Source organism: Alligator mississippiensis, chromosome 7 (genome assembly GCF_030867095.1).
Source record: "Alligator mississippiensis isolate rAllMis1 chromosome 7, rAllMis1, whole genome shotgun sequence".
Classification (NCBI taxonomy): domain Eukaryota; kingdom Metazoa; phylum Chordata; order Crocodylia; family Alligatoridae; genus Alligator; species Alligator mississippiensis.
The window spans coordinates 53331888-53345738 of NC_081830.1; the positions used below are offsets into that span (position 1 = coordinate 53331888).

The 13851-nt window shown below is 40.6% G+C and overlaps 1 protein-coding gene across 2 annotated transcripts in view; it reads right to left on the reverse strand.

Annotated features, from left to right (window-relative positions):
* IRS1 (insulin receptor substrate 1) overlaps positions 1 to 13851 on the reverse strand; it is a 71936-nt gene that overhangs the window by 42835 nt on the left and 15250 nt on the right. Inside the window, exon 2 of one of the 2 annotated variants that reach the window (XR_002091578.2) lies at positions 5822 to 5875. The exons of the other annotated variant lie outside the window; for it this stretch is intronic. The gene's annotated coding sequence lies outside the window, so the exon portion shown is untranslated. The remainder of the gene's footprint in view (positions 1 to 5821; positions 5876 to 13851) is intronic. 2 annotated transcript variants of the gene reach the window in all.

Below are 13851 nucleotides of genomic sequence, written 5' to 3' on the forward strand. Positions count from 1 at the left end.
AAGGGCTCTTGGTTGGACTTTTTGAAGGGTTCTTGGCTGGAGTCTTCTCAGGAGTCTTGGCTGCAGGTTTTTCTGGAGTCTTGGCTGCTTTCTTAAAGAAAGTATCCAAGGCAGTTTGGACAGATGTTCTCCAGGGAGAAGGGCAACACAGCGAACTTGTTCGCTGGTGTGGTATCACATCGGATCAAGCATTGTAAAGTCAAAACTGACATCATAAAGTTGAAACAGGGCGTCAATTTATAAAAGTTTTAAGTGCGAAACATTGTAACTTGCAACATTGTAAGTCAAGGACTGTCTGTATTGATTTTGAGTATTAATGAACAAAATTTGGCATTTCTAATTCCTTAACAAATAAAAACAAGTTTTCTCTGTTTGTATCTTACTGTCTCAATGGACACATTAGGACCAACAGCAATAAACAGTTTAAAGATTTAAAAGTTACCAAAACAAATCCTCCTCAGAAACACAAAACTCAGAATCTACTTCAGTTAATTACTGGATTTGATTTCTTCCCACACAAATGCTAAGGCTTAAATTTAGTATTTAGCAATTAAGAATGCAATGCATACACTAGAAAAAGAATGAAAACCCTTGCTAAGAAAAATCCTCTCAACATATCTGGTTCTACCATTCGTTTTAGAATCATGCAGCTCCCTACTATGTAGACATTAGGATTTACATACAAGGAGCCATCACACCTGATGTGCTCAACTGAACATAGTTGTGACTCCATTTGTCACTTCTTTAAAGATGGAAGTTTTCCCATGGCTCGTTTGGGCTCAGGGGTAGATGAAAACCAGCACTGCCTTCTTTTCCTTTTGAGCATATTCATGAAAAATTCAAAAAACACAGATAAAAATTTTTCATTAATTCAAAGGAGTACTCACCTTAGACAATTTCCAGTCCACAGACCTGCCTAGTAAGTGGTCATGTTTTTGTGAGGACACCAAGTCAGAAGTCCTCTTTCAGTTAGCAGTGTTGAAAGGTACAAACTTATTTGAGGCGTGGTCGTCCCATTCCTCCCCTCCCCGCCCCAACCCTCACCCTTCACCATGTGATAGCTCTTACTGGAACAACTGTACAGTTGGAAGAGGTTGGACATTTCTTTCAGGCACAAAGTGCCTTTCTTCAGTTCTAGGAAAGAAGTAGACAGGCTAAGCTAAACAGAAAAAATAAACAACTTATTTGAGACCAATAAAAGCCCATTCTGCAAACTGTCCTCTGTCAATCTCTCCATCTTAATCCAACAAGCCAATTATTCTTTCTGTCTTATTTTGTATATGAGATTGGTCACAATAGTTTGTGCACTTCCTTGTACTGCCTGTGGATAAAAGGCATCTACTCAAATGAAAAGCGGCCCTCCACAAATGAAAGTACATATCTAAAGGATACCATGATGTAGCTCAGGACTGTACTAGTATAAATCAAGTTAAGCAACAATATTTTAAATAACCTGAAAGCTAGTCTAAAGACTATCCTTGTTCTGAATATTAGACCATCCTTGTTCTTAATGCTAATGCCTCCAACAGGCAATTACAGCCATCTTTCCATGCCACCATTATTCCGTGAAGCATACAGAAGCTGTAGATCTCCAGAGTGGTATCAAAGTGAAATGAGTCTGTCACAGACGGAGAAAGACTGGGGAGAATCCCGAGCTCATGGAGGGAGCCCCAGAGCCAGAGACAGAGGGAGGAACGGGGGGAAAAGAAAAGAAAAAAAAATAACTTACTCACCACAGGATACAAGGAAGAGCAGAGACGGACGGAGAAGCCCGCACATGGCCTGGACGATGCCTTAAGTCACCTGCGGTTGGCAGGTGACGTCACTCCTAATCACCGGCCGGCGGCAATAAAAGAGCCGGCGTCAGAGAGGAGCGGGACGCGCACACGGCTGCCGGGAGGGAGCCTGGCCGGTGGAGTCAGCTGGAGACGCGGAACGCCAGAGCCGACTGCCGGCGTTTGTTACAGAGTTAAAGGAGCCCGGGGACGAACCAACGCCCGAGGACAGCACGACAGTGGCGGGTGAGCCGGGGGAGAGAGTGGCAAGAGCCTCGGCGGCGCAGAGGGGTCAGTGGACCGAGGAAGACCTAGAGAGAGGGCTGCGATCCGGGGAAGACCCAGAGAGAGGGTTACACTGGGAGATACCGGGCAACGAGTGGCAGGTATCAGGCACAGAAAGAGAGGGCTAGTGAACCCAGCCACGAGCGGTGACCCAGTTGTTAAGCAGCGGGGCAGCGAGGCTACGGGCCCCGCTAGGGAGCCTAATAGGGGAGGGGTTACGCCTCTCATTAGGCACATTGAGTCTTAGTTAAGTTTGAAAGGTTTTTCTTTTGTGTTACTCCGGGTCAGAAGGGGCTGAGTGCACGTCAGCAGGGAGGTAGAGCGAGGGGTGAGCTCGTTATTTGCGTGCCTGAGGGAGTACTCAAGCACCCACAGGAATACCCAAGATCCACCAGGCTGGGTAAGGGCAAGGTGCAGGGGAGGAGGAGCCTCGCAGAAGACATCTATGATGCAGGTACCTGACGAGGGTAACCGCGCTACACGAAGCCCCACCCACTGAAAGATCGAAGTCGTGGCAAGCGAGAAAGGGCAGACTGCAGCGCGTGGAAAGACCTCCCCAAAGGCCACCTGCGACAGCAAGCCGGATACCAGCAAACCCTCGGAGCAAGGAAGCCCAAGGTAAGATGTTTGAGGCCCGGCGGTTACAGAGTCTTATTTTTTGTCTTCTCTGAACTAGAACCCTGTTACACTGCTGAATAAACTGACACAATTTCCTCCATGAGTCACTCACCATATGTGTTAGTGTTAAAAGGAAGTTCTGAAAACATGTAGGCCACCTTCATATTGAGACACCTGAGATCTCATATGGTTCTACCTTCAACTTTCAAGCACTAATGCTTTTCCAGCTTCTCTCCCCTCCCTCCAACCTAGCAAGTGAATCAGGAATGAGAGAGCTTATTCTGAAGGAGTGGTGGTTCCTTTAACTGGGAAACTCATAAGCAAAAGTACACTCCATGCTGCGCAAAGAAAGAGACTTCCGAACATAAAGATAATTAGAGGCTGAGAGAATATGAGCAAAAAGTATACACTTAGAAAGGAATGAAAGGGCTTATTTGTATAAAGGATTTTCTAACTATCCTGCAGCATCTGCTCGAAGGTAGAACAATTTGGAGCAGACAGTTATAAATGGGTTTTGTGGGACCATGTGAAAGAAGCAACAGCTTTCCCTTCGTCCAGCCATTATCATGGAAAAAAACTCAAGCCACCTTTGAAAACTTGAATTCCACCTTACCAGGAAAGTATTAGTGTACTCACACAAATTGCAACATGCTTTTTGCCTCTTGATTGTAAACAAATAAAATTTTGTTTGCCTCTAGTTTCTTTGAAGTTGCTCAGTAATAAATCTTTTTTAAAGATTTAATGAAGTACTATATTTCTTGAGAATCTTCTTTTATTTACATATCAAGACATAATCCCACTTCATTACACCTAGGATTTTTTTCAATGAAACGAAGGGCCATGTTCATATTTTTAACCCGCTTTAATTATCAAAAATGTAAAAGGTTAATCTAAATATTATTCCTTTTACCCAAAGAATTATTTCCTGCCCTGTCCAACTCCAGATGTTCTGCCTACTTCAATCACACAAAAACCCAGAAAACCTTAAAAGCAATTTCATAAACCTTGCGCACGCCGGGAGGGGGGGGAACAACATTCAAATTCCATCACTTCCTTTACATGCCAGCTACTTCTAGCTTTGCCTGATAAACAATTAAACTTCTGACCTTTTATCATGCCTTGAAAAGAAAAAATTAAACTACAAAAGCTAAAATGAACTTCATTTCCTTACACATTTATAGTTTTAAGAATAAATTAGTCTACGTTTTCCAATCCACATATCCAATAATGACCCATTAATCAGTAAAAGGAAAAAGAAAAAAAATACAATTGTGCGTTTTAGATCAAACCTGAATTACATAAACAACTCAATTAGTGTCTTTTTACATCCTACATGTTGATTAATCTGGTACAACAGGAAAAAAGGTAAGCAAGGCCTATCACATTTATCCTGGCAGCAATGTACACTTAGTTCCTATACTAAAAAGATCCATCCTACATAAATCAGTCTAAAAAACAACAGCTTACAAATCTATTTAAGACAACAAGCAATGATTACATGTAAAATAGCATAGTTGATTTTTTTTTTTACTTTATTTATTTGCATAGCACTCATTCAGTTTTGAAATTAGCTGCTTAAAATCCAAGTGGACATTTCTGTTTAAAATCAATGTAATTTTGTAAGAGAAAATTTAAGAGGTTACGACTGAAAAAAGCTAACTTGAAAAACATCTTTCTATTGTACAAATAACTGTCTTGCTTTCTAGCCTACTGAATTCATGGGGAGAAGTTAAGGAGCAGGGGATATTCTGGTCATAGTTCTAGTACAGTTTTCATTCAAATACCAAAAACCTCACCCTCTCCACTCACCTTCACTTCCAGAGTCTGAGTCTGGGACATCAGAGAAGAATACAATGTCCATTCATCTTCACTTAACTGTTTTTGTTTAGGCATGTGTGGATTCACAGGCATTCAATTCTGTTTGCTAAGTTGTTAACATTCAGCTGCTGTCAGCTAAACACTGGTCTGTTAAAACATTAAGTTATTAACAGACAAGTGACATTTAAAAGGTAGTAGGAAACTAAGTATACTTTACCCAGTATGAACTTTTTTAACATCAAATCTTGAGTACAATACTCTACAAGTTACTAAACTGAAAAAGCTGCAAAGTATTAGTATACAAGATCAAAATATGACCTTGCTCAGCCCTTGTAAAATTGCTTAAGGTGTTGTCTGCAACTGAAAATGGATGGTTAAATTCTGGGTAGGAGACAAAAGCAAATACTTCAAGAAATCAAAACCAAAATTCCCATATTAAAAGAGACTTGGAGAGAGAAAGCTGTAAAACCCACACAGAACTTAAATATCCACCAAACACCTGTTCAGAAAGGTATTTCTGTATGTGAAACAGTACCAAACCTTAGGATAAAAGAAGAGAGGCATAACTTCAATTACAAATTTCAGTGTATAATGGCATGGTTCCTGCTGTGATCTCTGTCTGCTCAAATGGAACATCAGTTTCCTTTTCCACTCTGGATAACCCAGGAGCTTGCTTTAGCAACATCTTAGTTATAGGACTCATGCAAAAGGAACCTAATGGGAGTTGCTGGTCTGAAAAAGCAGTATTTAGTACCAAGTGGCAGTAAAAGAAAAGTAATTATCATCTAAAATATATTTATATTGCCAAAGAAGATTTGTCTTTTATTTTTTGGCAGTGAATTAAAAAATATTTCATGAAACCTTTCTAAAGAAATGTATGTTAGTTTAGTCCTTATGTAACCCTAAAGAATGAAATGCATTCTTTAACCACAGAGCAGCCCCAAACACTTTTATCACTAGATCAGGAAAGTTGTCAGCTTAAGTTATAGAATAGTGGTGTCTTATGGAAGTTTTAGAATACTACTGTTGTACACCTTATTCATAAATAAAATTATTCCATGCCCTGGCTGTATGTGGGCATATGTGGGAGAGTACCAAAGCTGCAATGCATCCTCACCCAACGGGCAAGCAGATTAAACCAGATGCCACTGACCAGGTTGTACAGATTGAGGGAAGCAGACCATTTTTCATTTGTAAACAGATGAACAAAAAAAAAAAAAGTATTGATGTTAGCAATAATCTAAGTCTTTTCCTCAAGGGCTAGTTATGAACAAGACACTTTCCAACTTGGAATTCAATCTAGTTATTAGGATGTGCAGCCCTACCTTCCAAAAATGTCTTCCCTTATGTCTTCCACGCAGCCACTTTCACCCTTTTACCTGTCAAAAGCAAGGCAAAACAAGAGCTGAAGCTAGCTCTTTAGTTACCAAGAACCCCTACTACAGTTTTTGAAAGCTTCTCTGTTTTAATACTAACACTGCAATTCTATATTTCAGCAATGTTAATACTAATAACGTCTTCTTCCACAAAAAGATAAGGTTCAGTTTAATCACACTTCTGTATTACTGATTCTTGCTAAAATGTAAGCAACTGGAAATATGACTTGAGAAATCTTTTTTAAAAAAATCAAGTTGAAAAAAGGCAAGGAATAAGAACACAGCTAAAATATATATTCTTGCATTTCAAGAAACTCCCTTAATTATGTCTCCCTTCATTCTAATTCTCTCAAATTTACCCTGCCTCACAGAGAAGCAGCACCAATATGCCCCATGTCATGACCTTTTGTAATAATACACATTTTAAATGGTTCATCAAATAGCAGCACAGCGGCAGTCAACAGACCAATGTGAAATCTTGCCTATAGCTACAGGTCTCTGTTCATCAGACATAAAATAGTTTTCTACTGCTTCCTGCTTCGCCAAGTAGCCATTTTAGAATATATCAAAACATTTTTCCATCATCCATGTGACCTCAATATTTAAGGACATTTCAGAAAAAATTGGCTACAGCCAATTAGGTTTTATTGGCAGCCAAACATGTGCTCCACTATTTAAAAACTAAATTACAAATACTGTACAAATGTATCAAATTCCCTTTAGAATTTGCAACTTCTTAAGGAAAAACACATCCACTAAAATAAAGAATCAAAATTACCTATCATAACATATAGGGGCTTTATTTAGAGTAAAGCTATGAATATTTGTTCAAAATGATCATCCAATTGGCTGCTCAAGCTTCTTAAATGGTAAGCAGATATAGAATCAATTTGCAAAGAAAGCAAAAGTGGGATCACTTTAAAAGAGAGTAATATGTCAAAAAAAAACCACACACACACACAAAAAATGAGCAAAAGGTTTTCCTTTTCAAATGCTAGTACTGACTTGCAAAAAGACAATTCAGATCTGTTGTAAGCCTCCCCCCTGGCTTCCCTCCTCTTTCAACTCCCTCTGCCTTGCACCTTTCTGAAATTCTAAGCTAATTTAGAGGGTTCCCATTTCAAATCGGTGAAAACAAATTCCAACTTGAATACTATCTAGTCCATGCTCCAGAATCAGGGCTGCCAATGGAAAGGGTAATCTTTGAAGTCCTACCATTAACCCTTTAGTTTATTTTTCACAGCTTTCCCTCACGTACTGTTTAAGAAAGCCTGAAGTGTATTTTCTTGGTCCATTAACCACCTTGCCTGGTGCTGCTGCCTCTGAAGTGCTTCCAAATGAGGAACTTTCCAAACTACGTGGTTCAGGATTTCTAGAATCACAAAATGTTAAAATTGGCTAAGCCAAAAACAGTCACTCATTTTCCACGTGGTGAAGAAAAGAATAATGGCCTGAGAACTGCTTGGTGGTTTGGGTAGAGCAACCTGGAGGCTCAGTCTGAGTAAGGTTCTGCTCCCTGGCTACACTGAAAAAGGGGTCATATTTGTATGGAACAAAAAGAACACGGAAGAATGAGTTAAAAGAATCTGTACAAAGATTATATTAAAGCTCTTAAGATACAGAATGGTTCTTCAAATGTGCTTGTGTCAAAAGATCAAATTTAGCTTAGGAACAGATTCCTATTAAATAATGAAAGATACACTTCTAAAAACTAGTTTTTCTGTCAGTCATTCTTAAATTCCAATCAACAAGTAGAGACAACAAGGCAGATTACAGGGTAAAGAAAGAAATTACATGTATGATCCAAAGTTAAATATATAGGGAAGGAAACCAGTACACAACATATTCCTGATTATAACTTTTATAATTAAGGCTTTAAAAAAAAATCTACTGCCAGCACTTTAGAACATGTTGAAGCAGATATTGCCATTATGGTGGTGGAGAGGGAGAAAGGTTAACTTCTTCATACCTTAGATATAGTTTTGCAGAGAAAGTGTGGCTTCCTGTTTTGGGGCAGTAGTTAGAATCTGTCCTCTTAAGCAGGGGAAGTGTCTTATGTGTTTGGACAATGTTCAGCATATTCCAGGGACTGTTTCAATAACAACAAGTAATAATCAGTATTTGTATTCCACTTGCACTACAGCAGTGCATGGGAGCCCTAGTAATAGATGACAGGATGACAGAAAGTAGGGTGACAGTCAAAGCTAGAAAAAGCATTCTTGCAGCAGCATTCAGCATGGGCAAGATTACGTTTGTCAAAACGTATTATAGTAATAGAAGTAAGAGATGAGCTAGAAATTTTAGCCATGTGGGAAGATACTTAAAGCAGTATTTTGAATGTTATGCAGCAAGAAATCAGTAAGATTTAGATATTACCAGTAGGTAAGCACTTCAAGAAAAAGGTGTAAATTCAAGATGACACCTAGGGTACAGGCCTGAATGTCAGGCAGGATGATGTTGCCCACAGTGGTCAAAAAAGGAGGCAGCAGGGTGGGCTTTGGGCAAGGAATGAAAGAGATTAAAAGTTGTTTTAGCCAGATTATGTTTGAGCTAATGACTAAACCCATGCCAACTAAACAGAATAAAGTAAATTAACTCACTGACTCTAGTTGGTCCTTCTACAACTAGAGTATAATTTTGATCCATTATGTAATGTCTGCATGCTTTCAAAGACCTAGATGCATGAACATTTGGGGGCGGGGGGGTTATGGCCTGGCAAAAACCACCCCTCTCTTTCATGTACAGTTAAGGCCAGTTTTACACATGAGCTGGTAACAAAATATTAGTTGGTTTTAAAATTTACATCACTTGGAATAAGGGGGTGAAAGCCATGCAAGCTGCCATGTAGACTAGCTGTTAGTTGTATTATACATTTTTCTCCCCTGATTAATCTAAGTTTCACCTGTGAAAATTCTGGCCCAGAATTAGGTTACTTTTCAGCCAAATTAGATTTACAATAGAAAAAGTAGTCAGAATATCCTAAATTCAGCAAGCAGAAGTGTGTAGAGTAGATTCTAGGAATCCATTATGTTTGAGAAATATTTACAATATTGTTTTCAAATTTTAAATCTGATTATTCCTTTCTGTGCAGAAAGGAATATTCTTTGAGGACAATTGACTTAAATGGCACAAAGTTGGGACTCCCAATTATAATGAATGCACATACCACTTCAGAAATATTAAAACAGTATCATACAAGGCAAGTCCATAACACCTGCCAATGATTTTTCAAACACAACTATAAAAAAAACCTATTAATTCTGGACATGCAATCTTTTTGCAATAGCTCTACAGGGAAGAGTATCACTAGATCGACACTATTCATATCTTTATTGCTAACAAAATACTTCATGAAATCTTGCCCCATTGAAATTTTGTCACTGATTTCAATACAATGTCATCAAGGTGTTTAGACAATGTCATCTCCTCACAAGGAGTGGAAGTGGTAAGCTGGCCTAGAAAAACAGATAGAAGCATGGAGTTTAAAACCAAGCTTAGTTCCTTGAACTGCTACAACTTCAGTCACATTCTATACTCCGGGGGGAACAAGAGAGTTCAGAGAAGGAACCCCCCAGGAGACTAACAGTTCGTGTGAAATACTGAGACTCTTCTTGTTCAAGGGACTATGAATTGGATAGCAGCTAAAAGGAGATTCCAAAGACAAGTGCAAATCAAGCCTGCTGTACTGTCTGGCTGCAATATGCTGAGCATTTTGGTCCTGCTTTTCTTATTTTTGGTTTCCATAGCATTGCTAATAATAAACTGCCAGATGGCAAATGAAAAGTGTGTGCTGTGTGACCTTCACTTGCTGAGACAGAATGAACTTGGGGAAATCCTGTCACAGAGAGAGACAGACACACATTGATTAGAAGGTGCCAAAATATTTGACACTGCCAGTCACTTAAAGTAGAAGAACCCATCAATCTGGACTACTTCACTTCTGTTACACTTAGAAGTATATATTCAAACAAATTAAGTCATTAGTTTTAAATTTAATTTAACACCTGCATTTCTATTCCTAATTACTGTAGACATCCAAGACATACTTTAAAAAAAGCTCTTTAATTTCCTCACTCAAAAAATTAATATTTGGACAAGACAATAATGTCATTCAAGTTGATAAGAAAATTGCTAGTTAAACAACAAAGCAGTCTAATATTTAGAAAGATGGGGGGCGATTATGATCACTTCCTTCCACAAAACAACAATAGAGTAGAATTTAAAACGTATGAAAAAGAAAATAAATACACTCGTTCTTAGCCATACAAATTAACACAAAACTTGCTGCCCTTGCTGTGCTGCTCCAGGGAGCATGTAATGCAGGGAAGGCGTGGGGATGCATGCCAGGCAGCAGATGCTTAGCCAGGCAAAGGCGAAGCTGTAGTTGGGCGGATCCTGCCCCAGCGCACAGGGCTCCAGCTACAGGCCACCTTCCACCCATCCAGCTGCCTTCATGCAACTGTTCATTGCGCCAGGCAGCCAAATAGGTGAACGGCAGCTAGGAGCTGGAGCTGAAGCCCCATGCACTGGGGCAGGAGCCACGCAACTGCAGCTTCCCCCGGGCCTGACTGGGCATCTGCACTAGTATGGCTCCTGCCCCAGTTCCTCCTCTAGCCATTCATTGCACATCAATACCTTTCAGCATTCAAATTCGCAAAACATTCATTGCAAGTAACTTCGACTTCTGTTTCAAAACATTTTAGAAAAATTCTCAGAGTAAGACCACCAGGGGAGGTACACCCAGGCCTAGGGTCAGTGAGGACCTAGTCAGGGAACTTCTGGAGGGACTGGACGTATTTAAATCAGCTGGTCCTGACGATCTTCACCCCAGAGTGCTGAGGGAATCAGCAGGGGTCATTGCAGGACCCCTGGCATGGCTTTACGAGCACCTGTAGCACTCTGGTGTGGTGCCAGAGGACTGGAAAAGGGCCAATGTGGTTCCCAGTTTCAACAAAGGGAGGAAGGAGGACCCAGGAAGGAGGACCCTAGGCCAGTTAGTCTTACCTCGATCCTGGGTAAGATTTTTGAGAGAATTATCCTGGCGCATGTCCACAAGGGGCCAGCAGGGGAGGTTATGTTTAGGGGCAACCAACACGGGTTCATTAGAGGCAGGTCCTGTTAGACCAACCTGGTGGCCTTCTATGACCAGGTCACAAAATCCTTAGATGCAGGGGTAGCAGTGGACGTAGTCTTTCTGGACTTCAGGAAGGCCTTCGACACTGTTTTTCACCCCATTCTCATTAAAAAACTAGGGGACTGTAGCGTCGACACCCACAGTCAGATGAGTTGCTAACTGGCTGGAGGGCTGCACCCAGAGAGTGGTTGTGGACGGGTCATTTTCGACCTGGAGGGATGTGGGCAGTGGGGTTCCCCAGGGCTCGGTCCTCGGGCCCACACTGTTCAACATCTTCATCAGTGACTTGGACGAGGGGTTAAAAAACACCCTATTCAAATTTGCTGATGATACTAAGATGTGTGGGGATGTGGGCACACTAGAAGGGAAGAATAGGCTGCAATTGGACCTAGACAGGTTACAAGGGTGGGCGGATGAGAATAGGATGGGTTTCAACACTGACAAGTGCAAGGTGCTGCACCTGGGGAGGAAGAACCAGCAGCATACCTACAGGCTGGGGAACTCCCTTCTCGTCAGTGCAGAGGCAGAAAAGGATCTTGGAATCATTATTGATGCCAAAATGAACATGGGCCAACAGTGTGGGGACGTGGTCAGGAAGGCCAACCACACTTTGTCGTGCATCCACAGATGCATCTCAAGCAGGTCCAAGGAGGTGATCCTCCCCCTCTATGAGTCGCTGGTCAGCCTGCAGTTGGAGTACTGTGTCCAGTTCTGGGCGCCGCACTTCAGGAAGGATGTGAACAGCATTGAGAGGGTTCAGAGGAGGGCCACTCGCATGATCAGGGGGCAGCAGGTCAGGCCCTACAAGGAGAGGCTAAGGGACCTGAACCTGTTCAGCCTCCACAAGAGAAGGGTGAGGGGGGATCTAGTGGCCTGTTACAAACTAGTCAGAGGGGACCAGCAGGCATTGGGGGAGTCCCTGTTCCCTCGTGCACTACTAGGAGTGACTAGACATAACGGTCACAAGCTGGCAGAGGGTAGATTCAGACTAGACATCAGGAGACGCTACTTCACTATCAGACCTTACCTTTTAGGGGAGAAAAGATACTCACATTCCAGAGTAAAGAACCACACAGGGAGTATACCAATATAACCCAACAAACATACTGTGTTCTCTCGCATATAACACACACCTCCTTCTCAAAAATCAGACACCAAATTTTGGTTAAGTGTATTAAGTGTGAAAGGCAAATTCTTGCCTGGAAAGCACCTCACTGATTTCTACACCACAGTGAAGCAGCTGTCGTATTGCTGTTCATGCAGCTAAGGGAGTTAGCTGACTTAATGGCTCAATTGCTCTTCCCTCCACAGGTGTTAACAATCACCTTTCCTTTTTAATAGTCTTGATAATCCACTAATCAAGCTAAACCTACTTAAAGCAATTGTGCTGTCTCCTAGGTGCTCCTGGTCTATTTCACAGACTCTTTAGCTCAAACTTGAGCTCTTTTCAAAATCACAGACACACCCCTGGAGGCCAGTCTTCAACAACTAGGATTTCAGCTTTAGTTATGTTAGAAATGAAGGGTAAATTGAAGATTAGGCTCCATTCCTGCTTTATGTAGCCATAAAACCCTGGGAAAGTTTTTTTTTTTCATTTCGTTTTTCAAAAAGAAGGTACTGCGTATTATATTGGGGTGCACATTTTGAATGTGGAAAAATATGGTACTTGTACTCAGAAAATTCTACACTAGGAAAAATTAAGGGATTATCTAATTTAAAAAAAAAAAAAGATTAATTTAAATCAATCCACTAATATACCCCACTTTTTCAGGGCCCTAATCTTCAAGAAGTGCTCAACACCACCACCCAATTAGATCAAATTGGGTGGTTCAACTTTTCTGTTATGCACTTGACAATACAAAGACTCTCCAAGTTCCTGCCTACAAAGACTTGTGTGAAACAAGCTTTGAAGACACAATAACATTCCTCTTGTGAGTTTCAAGCCCTCAGGCTAAAAGCACCAAACAATTATTCATTCTTCCATCTTGAGACACATTCCTAACCTAGTTCAAAGACCTGAAAAAACATGCCCTAGCTACATGCCAGCACACCTTCTAAAGAGTTCTTCCCTTGTAACGACTTGCTAGATACAGAAGTTCCATGTTGAAAAAAAATACAGAACATGTTTCGAGGTTGCTGCATTTTGGAAGAATTGTTGGACTGCTTAAAAAAGAAACTAAGCATTGTAAATATAAAATCAAAAGGTTGTCTGTTAAAAATTAATATATAGATCTATATCTGTACATAATAAAAAATTTAACATAGGACACACACATCTATCAAAATAGATAGATAGATGGATAGAATTTTTAACACCCCTTTTCCAACCTTCATACCAATATAAAACATACGTTTTAAAAAATAGATCTTTTTACTTTTCCCCTAAATGTTAATACTACAATTCTTTAAAAACAAAATTAACGAACACCTTACTCAAAATCAACTTTATTTTTATGGATCAGGACTCAAGGTGGGGAGGAAGCAGGGGCAACCCGCGGCACTGCAATCTGTGTCCAGGGCAGCCTGTGGTAGCATGCAAAAGAAGGGATATGCAGTACAGTGGCAGACAGAGCAGGAAGCAGAAAGCAGAGTAGCATATCAAGCAGGGAAAGGGGATTGATTGGAATGGCACTTGGGGAGGGTGCAGACCTCATATGCACCATGCCTGCTGAAATTATTGGTCCCCACTGATTTTTAACTATTGGAAAAAAAAAAAATCCAACCACACGACTGCCATTTAAGTTTTCTGGATTATGACAATAGAAGTAAAAATTTCTTTAATTAGGAATACTGAAAAAAAAACTAAAAACAAAAAGACCCTCTCCATTTTTCAGATTCAATTTAA